Consider the following 13,735-nt stretch of genomic DNA (forward strand, 5'->3'; position numbering starts at 1 on the left):
TCTACTTCCGTAGTGATACTGCCTCAGAAACCCAAGGAGGGGTTGCTATGAGTCGGGTCCGACTCGACGGCACATAACAACAACAACAACTTGGGTTTTCTAGGTATAGGATCATATCATTACCAAATACGGATAGTTTGACTTTTTCCTTACCAATTTGGATGCTTTTGATTTCCCTTTCTTGCCTTATGGCCCTGGCTAGGACTTCCAGTACAATGCTGAACAGAAGTGGTGACAGAGGGCATCCTTGTCTGGTTCCTGTTCGCAAGAGGAATGGTTTCAATCTCTCTCCACTGAGAATAATGTTGGCTGTTGGTTTTGCATAGAAGCCCTTTATTATGTTGAGGAATAGCCCTTCTATTCCTATTTTGCTGAGAGTTTTGATCAGGAATGGGTGTTGGATTTTATCAAATGCCTTTTCTGCATCAATTGACATGATCATGTCGTTCTTCTCCTCTGTTTTATTTATGTGGTGGATGATGTTGATTATTTTTCTAATGTTGAACCATCCTTTTATACCTGATGTGAACCCCACTTGGTCATAATGAATGATTTTCTTGATATGTTGTTGGAGGCTATTGGCTAGGATTTTGTTGAAGATTTTTGCATCTATATTCATGAGCGATATAGGTCTGTAATTTTCCTTTTGAGTTATGTCTTTGCCTGGTTTGGGTATCAAGGTTATGCTTGCTTCATAAAATGAGTTAGGGAAGAGTCTATCCAAAGGGAAATTATTGAAATCAGAATTTTAAAAATCTGGGTTGCATGGTCGTCATATCTGGGCTTCAGGTCCATCTGGGTATCTGGCTGATGGAGCCTCAATACTGAGATGAAGAAGACAAAGGCTGCTATTCCAATCTGCTGACTTCATCCATGCTTGGTGGCAATGTTAGAATAGTCATGTGTTCCAAGGGCTGTGTTCTGGTTTCTGAGGAGTTTTAATGATAAACAGCAGTGAGCTGAGTTTTTCTGGTGGTGTCTAGAAGTTGAAGCACATTATTAGTAGCAATAAAATAAAATTTTTTTAAAAAAGCAGTGATTTGAAAAAGTATCATCTAAGAGAAAAAACTATTTGATGTCTGAATACCCTCACCATATCCCCAAACCTGACCAGAGGACTTCCAATCAAACTAGAATGTGTAACACAATTGTTTTCTCCACATTAAAAACAAAAACAAATGAACACATTCAGGAGATTGAAGTTGGGAAAAATATAATTTTTATATATTTCTTTGAGAAGGAGAAATGCTTCCAAGGATGATTGCCTAAATAAAAATTATGCACGGGGCACCATCATCACCCTAACCCTGTGGTCTGAGACTGGTGTGGGGGTGGTCCTAAGGAGGCTCAGGGGGCGGCAACCTTAAGAGCAGGTACTGGATACTGGGCTGGCAGAAACGACAGCTCTCCAGACATGGGATTTGTGAGTATGGGCTCATTGTGACCAAGTATTGACCTCTCCATAAGAGACAAATTAAAGGGGTTTAGGGATCTAGAAGGAACTCTGACAGTGTAGTTGTTAAAGTATTTGGCTGCTAACCAAAAGGTTGGTGGTTCAAACCCACCAGACTGTCCGTGGGAGAAAGATGAGGTTGTGGGCTTCTGGTAAGATTTACAGCCTTGGAAACCCCATGGAGCAGTTCTACTCTGTCCTAATGGGTCACTACGTGTCAGAATCGACTCGATGACAGTTGTGTGTGTGTGTGTGTGGAGGTGTCTAAAGGAACAGTTCAAGGGACTCAAATAATTGTATAGCTTATGAAAGGTGACCTTTATGGGCCTTGTACCCCACAAGAAATAAAAAGAACTGAAATACTGCGAGTGGTTACTATTTAAAGATTTACTTGTTCAGTTGCTAAGGAAGTTACAGAAACAGATGGACATCAGCACTTTAAGAGGGGATCTTAAGAGGTCCTGGGGGTTGTGGAGCCCCCCTTGCACTCCTCCCTCATGCCATCTGGGACTTTGATGTGGGCTGTGATAAACATACACTGCTTCAGTGCCGAATTTAAAATGTGCAGTTCCGATGGCTATCATGATGATGCACCTCACTTAGTGTCTTAGAGGTCACATCTGCCTGAGCATCTTCTCTTTGAATTCTCTTCATGGTGCCTAGAAAGTAAAAATGTATGAAATGAATAGAAGAAATCGTAACTCAGTCAACACATAATTGGCATCTGTTGGGCATCTATAAACACTCATGCCCAGGTCTGGGCTAGACCCTTTCATATGTCATTTAATTTAATCTTCATAGTAATACAGAACTGATAATCAGACAGGTATCTTCAAGAAATTTAGGCTCTGCTTTGGGAGATAAAGGAGAAGAGTCACATGTGAAAAACTACAGGGTACAACAATAGAAAGGATCACTCATTTATTAATTCAGTATTAATCATCTGCTATGTGTCAGACAAGGAGCTCTGGTGGTGTAGCAGTTCAGGCATTTGGCTGCTAACCAAAAGGTCAGCAGTTCAAACCAACCAGCCACTCTGGGTGAGAAAGATGAGGCAGATTGTTTCCGTAAAGATTTACAGCCTGGGAAACCCCATGGGGGCAGTTCTATTCTGTCCTACAGGGTCGCTATAAGGCGGAATGACTCGATGGCAGTGGGTTTATGTGCCAGGCAGCAGCCCTGGTGACACAGTGGTTAAGGGCATGGCTGTTGGAATCCACAAGTTGCTCTGTGGAAGAAAGATGTGGCAAACTGCTTTGGTAAAGATTTCCAGACATGGAAACCATGGGCCAATTTTATCCTGTCCTATAGGGTTGTGTGAAAAGCTCACAATGATATGAAAACTGGACAATGAATATGGAAGACCAAAAATGAATTGATGCTTTTGAATTGTGGTGGTGGTGAAGAATATTGAAAATATCACAGACTTCCAGAAAATGAACAGATCTGTCTTGGAAGAAGTACAGCTAGAATGCTCCCTGCAAGGGAGGATGGCAGGATTTTGTCTCACATACTTTGGACATGTTATCAGCAGAGACCAGTCCCTGGAGAAGGATATCATGCGTGGTAAAGTAGAGGGTCAGCAAAAAAGGGGAGGCCCTCAGTGAGATGGCTCGCCCCCGTGGCTGCAACGATGGGCTCAACCACAGCAACGATTGCGAGGATGGTGCAGGACCAGGCAGTGGTTGCTTCTGTTGTGCACAGGGTCGCTGTGACTCAGAATTAACTTGATTGCAATGTTTTGTTTTTTGTTGTGTGGTTGTTGTTGTTGTTTATATGCCAGACACAGTCCTCGGTGCTGGGAAAACAAGAGCGAACAAAAGAGACAGAAATCCCTGTTGAAAACCAGTGATAAAGAGAAAATCTTACAAGAAGCCAATGGACTTCGTTTCTGACCAAGATGGAGTAACAGGGTTTCTTTCTCACCTGAAACAACTTAAAACTGTATGGAATACAGGAAACAGCGGTCTTCATCAGCCAATGGACAGCAGGAGGCAGGAAACAGGGAAGCGAGTCCCTACAACCGCCTAACTAAGTGCTTTGAAAGAGTCTGCAGGCCACGGTACAGGGAGGGGGGAGTCTAGGTGGAACCCAGTGAACTCCATCAATGAGGAGTCAGAGTTGGTAGCCAACCAAAGACATTAAAAAACAAATACAGCAACCCAAATCTGTCATCATCGGTTAATTCTGACTCATAGCAACCCCTTGTGTTCCAGGGTAGCACTACTCCATAGTGGGCTTTTTTTTTTTTTTCCCCCTGGTCCGAAGTCTTAATAGAGGCAGACTGTCAGGCCTTTCTTCCAAGCTATTGCTGGATTTGAATTGCCGTTCGTTAGGTTAGCAGTCAGGTGCAAAGCATTTGTGCCACTCAGGGACCGCCAAAGGCACTACAAGTAAAAAAAACTACAGACTAATATCCCTCGTGACTGTGGATACAAGTATATTGAACAAATGGAATCCAGTGATATCTAAAAAAGATAATACATCATAACTAGGTGGAATTTATTCCAGGAAAGATAGGTTGGTTTAACGATCAAAAACCAATCAATGTAGTTCACCATATTAATTGACTAAGATGGAAAAATCACAGGATCATAGCAATAGATGAAGAAAAATCATGTGACAAAATTCAATATTAATTCATGATTTAAAAAAAAAAAAAAAAACAGCTCTCAACTGCCTGCAAGAATGCAGCTACCTCTTCTGCCCTGAGACCAGAAGAACTGGATGGTGCCCAGCTACCATTACTGAATGTGGTGCTTAACGTTAAGTTTCAGTGTTAACTTGGCTGGGCATCACTTGGTTTTGAGTGGCTGGGCAACTGGAGGTAGTTATTCCCCTTGATGAGACTGTAATCACCTCCACAGTGGAATGTGCTGTGAGCAGAATGTGGACTTCTAGCCTCCTGAACTGTAAGAAAATAAATTGCTGTTTGCTAACCCTCCCCCCACCCCCCGCTTGTGGTATTTCTGTTGTAGCAGCACTAGAGAAGTAAGACCCATGGGATGGGGTAGGGGACTGACTGTACAAGGAAACTTTTTGGGGTTACTAAAATGTTCAATATATTGATTGTAGGGGCATTCACACAACTGCACACATATGTACAAAATTTATAAAATTGAACACTTAAAATTAGAGAATTCTCTTCCTCAGTGTATAGTAGAGCTGACAAGGGGCAAGGTTGTGGTCACTGTTTGGTCACAGCCAGCTACCCAGAGGGACCGAGTAGTTGAACCTGCGGGCTTGCAACCATAGTCGCAGGGGACATCAAGCTCAATTGGCATAACATGCTACACAAAACATTGTTCCACCTCCTACTTTGGCAAGTAGCGACTGGGATCTTAAAAGCTAGCAAGCTGCCATCTAGATGCAACGATGGGTCTCTCCTCGTCCAGAACAAAGAAGAATGAAGAAAACCAAAATGAATGGAAACAATCAGTCCTAGCGACTGGTACACCATCTGATCTGCAACCTATACAACTATGAGACCAGAGAACTAGATGGTGCCCGGCTTCCACTGTCATGCACTTGGAAGGGATGTAGGAGATCCTGGACAGAGAGGGAGAACAATGTGGAACAAAACTCATCATTTGGAGGGGAAAAAAAAAAGTAAGGTGGGGACCAGGTTTGCTGGTCCAATAGAGCCTGGTGGAACCACTGAGACTATGGCCCCTAGCTGCCCTTCAGGTCTGGAATTGAACCCACACCTGTGGTTTCCAGCCAAACAAAGTACAGGCATGTGAGTTAAACATATACCTCAAGTAGACACACGCCCTGGAGAGAACAATCATGGGAGAAGGAAGGGCTGCTTATGCACAGGGAGATAGCTCAGGGCGCAGGAGAGTATGGAGGGATGGTCACTGGGAAGAGGTAACTATGGGGAGCAAGTGGGAGGGGAGCTGTTGCATTGTGGTAAACTGTGGTCAAGGACATGAGACAAAGTATATGTGAACTGCTGTATGGAAAATGAATTTGCTCTGTAAATCACCCAAATCACAATAAATAAAAAAAAAGAGAGAATTCTTATTGTATAAAAATTATGCCTCAATAAGGCTGACGCAAGGAGACCCGGTGGCACAGTGGACAGCTGTCAACGAAAAGATCAGTGATTCGAACCCACCAGCTGCTCCACAGGAAGATGTGGCAGTCTGCTTTCGTAAAGATTCACAGCCTTGGAAACTCTCTGGGGCAGTTCCACTTTGTCCTTTATGGTCACTATCAGTTGGAATCGACTCAGTGGCAATTTTTTTAGGGAGTGAGATTGACTTTCTTTCCCTCACAAAGTAGAGCAAGTATATCCCCAATTCACATATGAAGAACTGAGGGTTATAAAAGTAGCAACAGCAAAACAAACTGAAAAAAGACAGGAGCCGTGGAGTAGACTCTGACTCACGGCAGCCCCACGGCAGCCCCACAGTTGTCCCTGGTTCAACCCCCGTGGTTTCAGTGGCTGATTTTTCAGGAGTGGACCACCAGGCCTTTCTTCCAAGTTGCCTTGGGTGGACTTGAACCTCCAACCTTTTGGGTAGAAGCTGAGCACAATAATGGTTTGCACCACCCAAGGGCTCCCTTCATAGATCTTAGCCTCTGTTAAAGCATGATTTGGTATCACAAAGGGTAGCATGTATATCACTTATGACATGATGTCCCATGAACAGAACTATAAAGTGGAAGCCCCCCCCCAAGTGATTAGCCCCTGCAAATCTTATTTCTATTTCTACCTAAACAGAGCCTATTCTTTATTTGAAGATTCTATTAAATCAACTTTTCTCCTTTTTCAGTAAATAACTTCCATTCTCCCACGGATTCAAGATTCTCTTTAAGTTGAAATGCAATACAGTATGTATTCTTGTAATGATCTAAGAGAAGCTTCTAAATACATTTAACTCTCTCTCTCTCTCTCTGTGTGTGTGTGTGTAGGGGGGGGGGGGGGGGGGGAGAGAGAGAGAGAGAGAGAGAGACAGTGAGTGCATGCATGCACGCACACACTTGTGGCTTTCACTCTAAGGATCAGGTTGCAGTATAAAAATACTGACTCAGTCTAAAGTTTTATGGACATAAGGTAAGTATTTGGAAACCCACTTAAGTACTTGGAATAGCTCTTCTAACAGCTGGGCCCTCTGTCATTTTAGCTCCAGGAGCTGATCAAAGACCACAAATCTATGTGGTCACCAAGGTCTGGACCCAAAGTAACAGATGTTGAAAAAAGAGAGCAGTGTCTCCTACTGCGTGTGGGCTTGGCATTTACCTTGTTAGAGTTATTTCAAGATTCTTAGGTTTAACTTCCCTGGCCCCAAATCCAGAGACTCTTCACTCCTTGGATTGAACCTAAAGAGTGGTGGGCTTTGATGTGCATTAGTATATTAGGTAAAGTCTCAATCACACACACGATGGTGGACACGCCAACTAGCGGATGTGTTCAGGATGAAGTTTGCCTGCTGCTGTTTTCCAAGCAGGGCTGCTAGGAAGCAACTTTCTAGGATCTTAGAGAAATAAATGCAGTTTACATTTTATCCAGTAGATGGCGCTGTGGACCGCGCTCTGAAGGGCGATTTGCTCTGCTAACACCAAGCCCTGGCCACCTAGTCAATTCCTACTCCTAGCGACTGCATAGGACAGAGCAGAACTGGCCCCACGAGGTTTTCAAGGCTGTAAATATTTAGGGAAGTAGACTGCTTCATCTTTCGCCCGCGGAGCAGCTGATGGGTCTGAACCGCCTAGTTTTTGGTTAGCAGCCGAATACTTTAACCGCTGCACCACCAGAACTCTTTGGTGATTCTGATACCACCCCCTTAAACTGGAGGCTTTTCCTCCCCAAAGCCTGGTTAGCCCCAGTCTGGGCTCCAACATACCCTTCTCTCCTCTGCACTCTTACCCACTATAAGCTTGTGAATGAATCAAGGCTTTTTTTAAAAATGTCCTCCTAATGATGTATTCAGTCAGCAACTATTCAGTGTGTCTCTTCCACGTGTCAGGCACAGTTCTAGGTGCTTGGGATACGGCAGTGAGCAAAACAGGTGATTAAATGATGTCCATGCCTGGACAGCACGTTCTGATTGACCAGTAGGACACACACGCGCACTCTCTATTATAACTCTAGTATCTGTGATCATTAGGACTCTAAAGGAAAATAAGCAGGCTTCTGGAGAGGTGACATGCGGGAGGCAACCTGAGTGATTCTAAATAGATGGTTTCAACCTGCCCTTTCGATTCATCTGAGGAGGTTTAAAACTACGGGGGCCAGCCCCTGGGATGCTCTGATGTATCCGGTCAGGGAGGAGGGCTGACAGTGGGGCTTTTTAAGTGTCCCAGGTGATTCTAATGTGCAGCCAGGCTTGCGAACCATTCACCTCTAAATTGCTAAGCAGGAACTCCTGCCCCCTTTTAGGGAACTGCCTGCAACTGAAGGAAAACACACTGCTGTCGCGTGGATTCCGACTCATAGCGACCCCCATTGAGTTTCCAAGGTGGTCGATCTTTAGCAAAGGAAATTGGCCAGTCTTGCTTCCAAAGGAAAAGTCCTTGAGTATTCAGAAGAGCAAAAGGCTGTCTGTGGCTGAATGAAACCCAATCAGCCTGGGTTGCAGAGCTCAGAAAACGCCTCCTCTCTCTGTCAATCCTCTGTGCGTGAAGTGCCTAAGGCTGCTCACCAGAAGGCTGGTGGTTCAAACACATTAACTACTCGGAAGGAAGCTCGGGCAATCTGCTTCTGTAGTGATACTGCCTCAGAAACCCAAGGAGGGGTTTCTATGAGTCAGATTCGACTCAATGGCACTGAGTTTGGGTTCTTTGGTTTCCTTGTCCAAGGATTAAGACATTGCCCCTCACCTCCCCAAGCCCTGCTCCCACTTGGGCTCAGTCTGTTGGTCGGTGTGGGAGCAGGGAGCTGCCCTACCCACCTCTCTGTCTTAGAGAAGGGAGCACCCCTATTTTGCTCCTTGAATAAACTCAGGTGACTGCTCTGAGCCGCTTTCCCCTCTCCCTGCCTCTTGGGATCTTCTGTTCGCTTGCTGCCTCTCTCCCTCCTACACTGGCTTCCTCAGGAATCTCAAAGAAGGGGATCTTACACTCTGGACCTGATGAGTGGGCACAGCTGTGCTCCCAAAGCCCAATGGATCCAGCCCTCGGCAGCTGACCCTGATTCTGTTTGTCTCCCCTGGGGCCCTGGGTTCCATCGTCACTGGTGCCAGACAGAGAGGTGATGACAGATGTCGCTTGGCTGGCCCGCTTAGCATTTCCTTGTTTTCCTTTCAAACAAGCTGGAGATGCTCTTTCCCTCATCTGCAATGCTCGCCACCAGCAGCTTTCCACATCCGTCCTCCTCAGACCCATGCCTCGAGGGCAGGTCTTTGCTCTGAGATGTGGCGATGCTCAAGGAGGCCAGTCTGAAGACGAGGCTGGCATGCTGATGGAGAGGATATTCTACAATGAGACCTCTTTGGAATTTGTCCTAGAACCCAAGGCCAAACCCCTCCCTTTTTCTTTTTTAAATTGTGGTAATATCTTTCTATAGATCTGTTTTTTTGTTCATTGGAGTCAAGTTGGCATCGACTTATATCCTAGCATCCCTGAGAGCACAAATGGTTACACACTCAACGACTACTCAAAAGGATGGCAGCTTGAACCCACCCAGAGGCAGCTTGGAAGACAGTCCTGGTGATCTTCCAAACGGTCACGACCTTGAAAACTCCATGGAACAGACTGCTCTGCACATGAGAGGTTACCATGAGTTGGACCTGACTTGGCTAACAATGAGGAGCTCTGGTGGTGCAGTGCTTAAGGCATTTGACTGCTAACCAGAAGGCTGGAAGTTCAAGCCCACTAACCACTCCTCGGAAGGAAGGTTGGCCAATCTACTTCTGTAGTGATACTGCCTTGGAAACCCAAGGAGGGGTCGCTATGAGTCAGGTCCAACTCGAGAGCACAGAACAACACAACAACAATGTGGCTAACAATGACAACACATTTATATGTGTGTGTGTGGGTGTGTGGGTGTGGGTGTGTGTACACTACAGACTTCAGGAGAGATTACATCTCAACATAAGGACAACAAAAATCCTCACAACTGGACCAATAAGCAACATGATAAACGAAGGTAGTGAATTTCTCAAAGATTTCATTTTACCTGGATCCACAATCAACACCCATGGAAGCAGCAGTCAAGAAATCAAATGACATATGGGCAAATCTGTTGCAAAAAAACTCTTTAAAGTGTGAAAAAACAAGATATCACTTTGAGGGTTAAGGGGCACCTGACCCAAACTATGTTGTTTTCACTCGCCTCATATGCATGCAAAAGGTGCACAATGAGTAAGGCGGACAGAATTGATGCCTTTGAATCGTGGTGCTGGTGAAGGGTACTGGATGCACCATCAACTGCCAGAAGAGCAAACAAGTCTGTTGGAAGAAGTAGTACCCCAGAATGCTCCTTGGAAGAAAGGATGAGACTTCATCTCATGTACTTTGGACATGTTTCCAGGAGGGACAAGTCCCTGGAGAAGAACATCGTTTTCGGTAAAGTGGAGGGTCAGCGAAAAAGAGGAAGACCCTCAACGAGATGGATTGACCCAGTGGCTGCAACAATGGGCTCCTAGTAATGGTTGTGAGGATGGTGCAGGACCAGGCAGTGTTTTGTTCTGTTGTACACAGGGTCATTATGAGTCAGAACCAACTCAATGGCACCTAACAACAGCTATACATGTGTGTGTGTGTGTATACATGTACACACATACGTGTACAATACATGTATAAGTACATATCTGTGTGTAAGCGTGTGTGCATATATATGTATATATACACCTATGCATCATGTCATGCAACTATCACCACTATCTGTTTCCAAATTTTTCTGTCACCCTTAAGAGAAGCTCAGTGACCCCGTGAGCAATGACTCCATCTTCATTTTCTTTAGTTTTAACCAGGAAAATTTTAAAGTGAAACCCCATGTATCCATCCCTCACTTTAGCAATTATCAACAGGTGACCAATCTTAGTCATGTCTCTTTATAACTTTGAGGGTGAAGCTAGAGAACTTAAAGCGAATTGCAGACAACATGTCATTTTACTAATAAATTTGTCTGAGGGTCAATTTGATAAAAAACAAAATTCACTGCCATCGAGTTGATTCTGACTCATAGTGACCCCCTTTGGGTTTCCAAGGCCGTAAATCTTTCCAGAAGTAGATTGTCCAGTCTTCCTTCTGTGGAGTGGTTGGTGGGTTTGAACTGCAACCTTCTGGTTAGCCATCAAATGCCTTAGGCGCTACACCACCAGAGCTCCTTTTAACTGATAAGGACTTTCTAAAAACATAACCATCATGTCTTTATCATCTAATATCATACTAGTCCATATTGGTATTTCCCTATTCTCAAAGGTCAGTTCTCTAAACCTGAAGTTAGATGGCTATTTGATAAAGGCAAGTATCTCACCGATTTTCCATTTAATATACTTCAGTTCCCCAAACCTTTCTTTTTAAGTGCGAAGCAGGGTGCTAGATAGGGACATTTCCTTCTGAACCTTAACCTGAGAGATTTAGTGAAAGGCACCTGGGACTTGGGCTCAGACTCAAATCCCAAATCTGCCACTTACTGACCTATCATGGGGGCCTAGATGAGTCTCTAAGCCTTTCTGAACTTCCATTTCCCAGACTCTCTTATGGGGAAGACAACTTACTTATTATGAGGCTTAAAATTCAAAGCAACACAACGCAACGCATCGCAATGCAATGCACTGCTGTTGAGTCAATCCAACTCATAGCAACCCCTCCTTGGGTTTCCGAGGCGGTATCACTACAGAAGTAGATTGCCCAACCTTCCTTCCAAGGAGTAGCTGGTGGGTTTGAACTGCCAGCCTTCTGGTTAGCAGTCAAATGCCTTAGGCACTATGCAACCAGAGCTCCTTAAAATTCAAGAAGAGGAAAAAATAAAATAAATTCAAGGAGACTGGTTTGGGAAAATAACTGTCAAAAGTAAATAAACATTGTTACACAAACCTTCAACAGTAGTTCTCTGTACAAAAGATATTAGTTGAGCTTGGTTCTCAACCAGTGGTGTAAAAAGTCAAACCTGAACCATCCAGATAATTTTTCTGAAATCCTTTCAGTATTTAATGGCCCTGCTATTAAAAGATATTCCTCCCAGTTAAACCACTCTTTGGAGTTAGAAGTTTCAACAAAAGCAAAATGTGTTGTCCTTCCTTCCTTTGGTTATTAAAGATGGCATTTAGCTTTCATCCTTGCCTCTGAATACTGTTCACATAGAAAGGAAGAGAGAGGGAAAATCAGATAGTGTGCTAGCAGAGGTTTAGTTGGAGGCAAGATGATGAATTATAATTTACCACTGGGCAGAAGGAAGCTTTGCTACACTTTATTAGGTTGATCCCTTTGTTGATTAAAAACAAACAAACAAAAAGGCCATGAGCTGCTGTAGGTAACTTATTAGATATGCTTTAGAGCAGTGTATTAGTTTTCTATGGTTACTGTAACAAATTACCAAAAACGTAGTGGCTTAAAGCAATACAAAGTTATTATCTTACACTTCTGGCGGTCAGATATAAAAAATGGGTCTTACAGGGCTCTCTGGTAGCATAGTGGCTAAGACACTTGCCTGCTAACCAGACGGCTGGCGGTTCAAACCCACCAGCCACTCCTCGGAAGGAAGGTTGGGCAATCCTACTTCCGTAGTGATACTGCCTCGGAAACCCAAGGAGGGGTCGCTATGAGTCGGGGCCGACTCGACGGCACATAACAACAACAAGATCTGGTGATGTAGTGCCTAAGGCCTTTGACTGCCAACCAGAAGGCTGGCAGTTCAGACCCACCAGCCACTCCTCAGAAGGAAGACTGGGAAAACCAAGGAGGGGTTGCTGAATCGGATTCAACTCGAAGGCAGTGAGTTGTTTTTGTTTTTGGTTTTGGTTTTGGTTTAGAGCTAAGAGCAAGGTGCAGCAGGGCTGTTCCTCCTGGAGGTTCCAGGGCATAATCATTTCCTTACCTTTCCCACCTTCTAGGGATCTGCATTCTTTATCTTACAACCCTTTTTTCGAATCACTCCAAACTCTTGCTTCCATCAGCACATCTCTTACTACCTACTTTGATCTCCTGCCTCCCTGTTACAAGGACACTTGTGATGACATTGGGCCCACTCAGATAAGCCAGGATAATGTCCTCATCTCAAGAACCTTAATGTAATCACATCTACAGAATCCCTTTTGCCACATAAGGTAATGTATCCACAGGTTCCAGCAATTAGATTGTGGATATCCGTAGGTGGGGGCATTTTCAGTCTATCACAGGGGAGGAAAGAGCTGCTGGAAATCCATGCCTCACAAAGCACCTCAGAACTGTCTCCTTTTTAAAAGGCTCCCTGGGGTGGTCAGTTGACAGTCACAAACACATACACTTGGGAAATTCAGAGTGGATCATTTGTCTGAAGGGAGGAATTCGAGGGCCCCAAAGTAGATAATACATAGTTCTTTTCTCCCTTGTGCATGGAAATTCATCAAAACTGTGAGCATTCATTTAAAAAGAGCTATGCAATACCATCATCAGTTTTGGGACCTCTCCTATTTATATGGAGGTGTGTATGACTCGACGGCACATAACAATAACAACAACAGACATGACATAGATTTGTCATTCCTCTTGAACCTGGGTGGCTCTCCGACTGCTTTGACCAGGCCCAGTGTCTTATTCACCAGCCACTCCTCGGAAGGAAGATGGGGCAATCCACTTCCGTAGTGATACTGCCTCGGAAACCCAGGGAGGGGTCGCTATGAGTTGGGTCCGACTCGACGGCACATAACAACAACAACAACAACAGTGTCTTATTCAGGGTTCTCTAGAGAAACAGAACCCAAGAGACAGACAGAGAGAGATTTACTTCAAAGAACTGACTCATGCAATTATGGAGGGCTGGCAAGTCCTAAATCCAGCAGTCAGGCAATGGGCTAGAGACTCCCGCAGACTTGCATCATGAGATCCATAGTCAGGAGACAGGAAGAGTGAGAAGTGAAGAGAGAGCCTGGCAAAATGTCTACTTATAGTCTGGAAGTAGAACACATGCTTGGGAGACGCCCTTTTCAACTGATTGACTTACACTGAATTACATTGTTGTTGTTGTTGTTAAGTGCCGTCAAGTCGTTTCCGACTCATAGCGACCCCATGCACAGCAGAACGAAACACTGCCCGATCCCGTGCCAGCCCCACAATCCCTGCTATACTTGATCCCATCATCGCAGCCACCGTATCAATCCATCTCGTTGAAGGCCTCCCCCTCTTTCGTCG

The sequence above is a fragment of the Orycteropus afer genome, unplaced genomic scaffold (assembly GCF_000298275.1).
Source record: "Orycteropus afer afer isolate SDZICR_OR568_19922 unplaced genomic scaffold, OryAfe1.0 scaffold00021, whole genome shotgun sequence".
Taxonomy (NCBI): Eukaryota; Metazoa; Chordata; class Mammalia; order Tubulidentata; family Orycteropodidae; genus Orycteropus; species Orycteropus afer.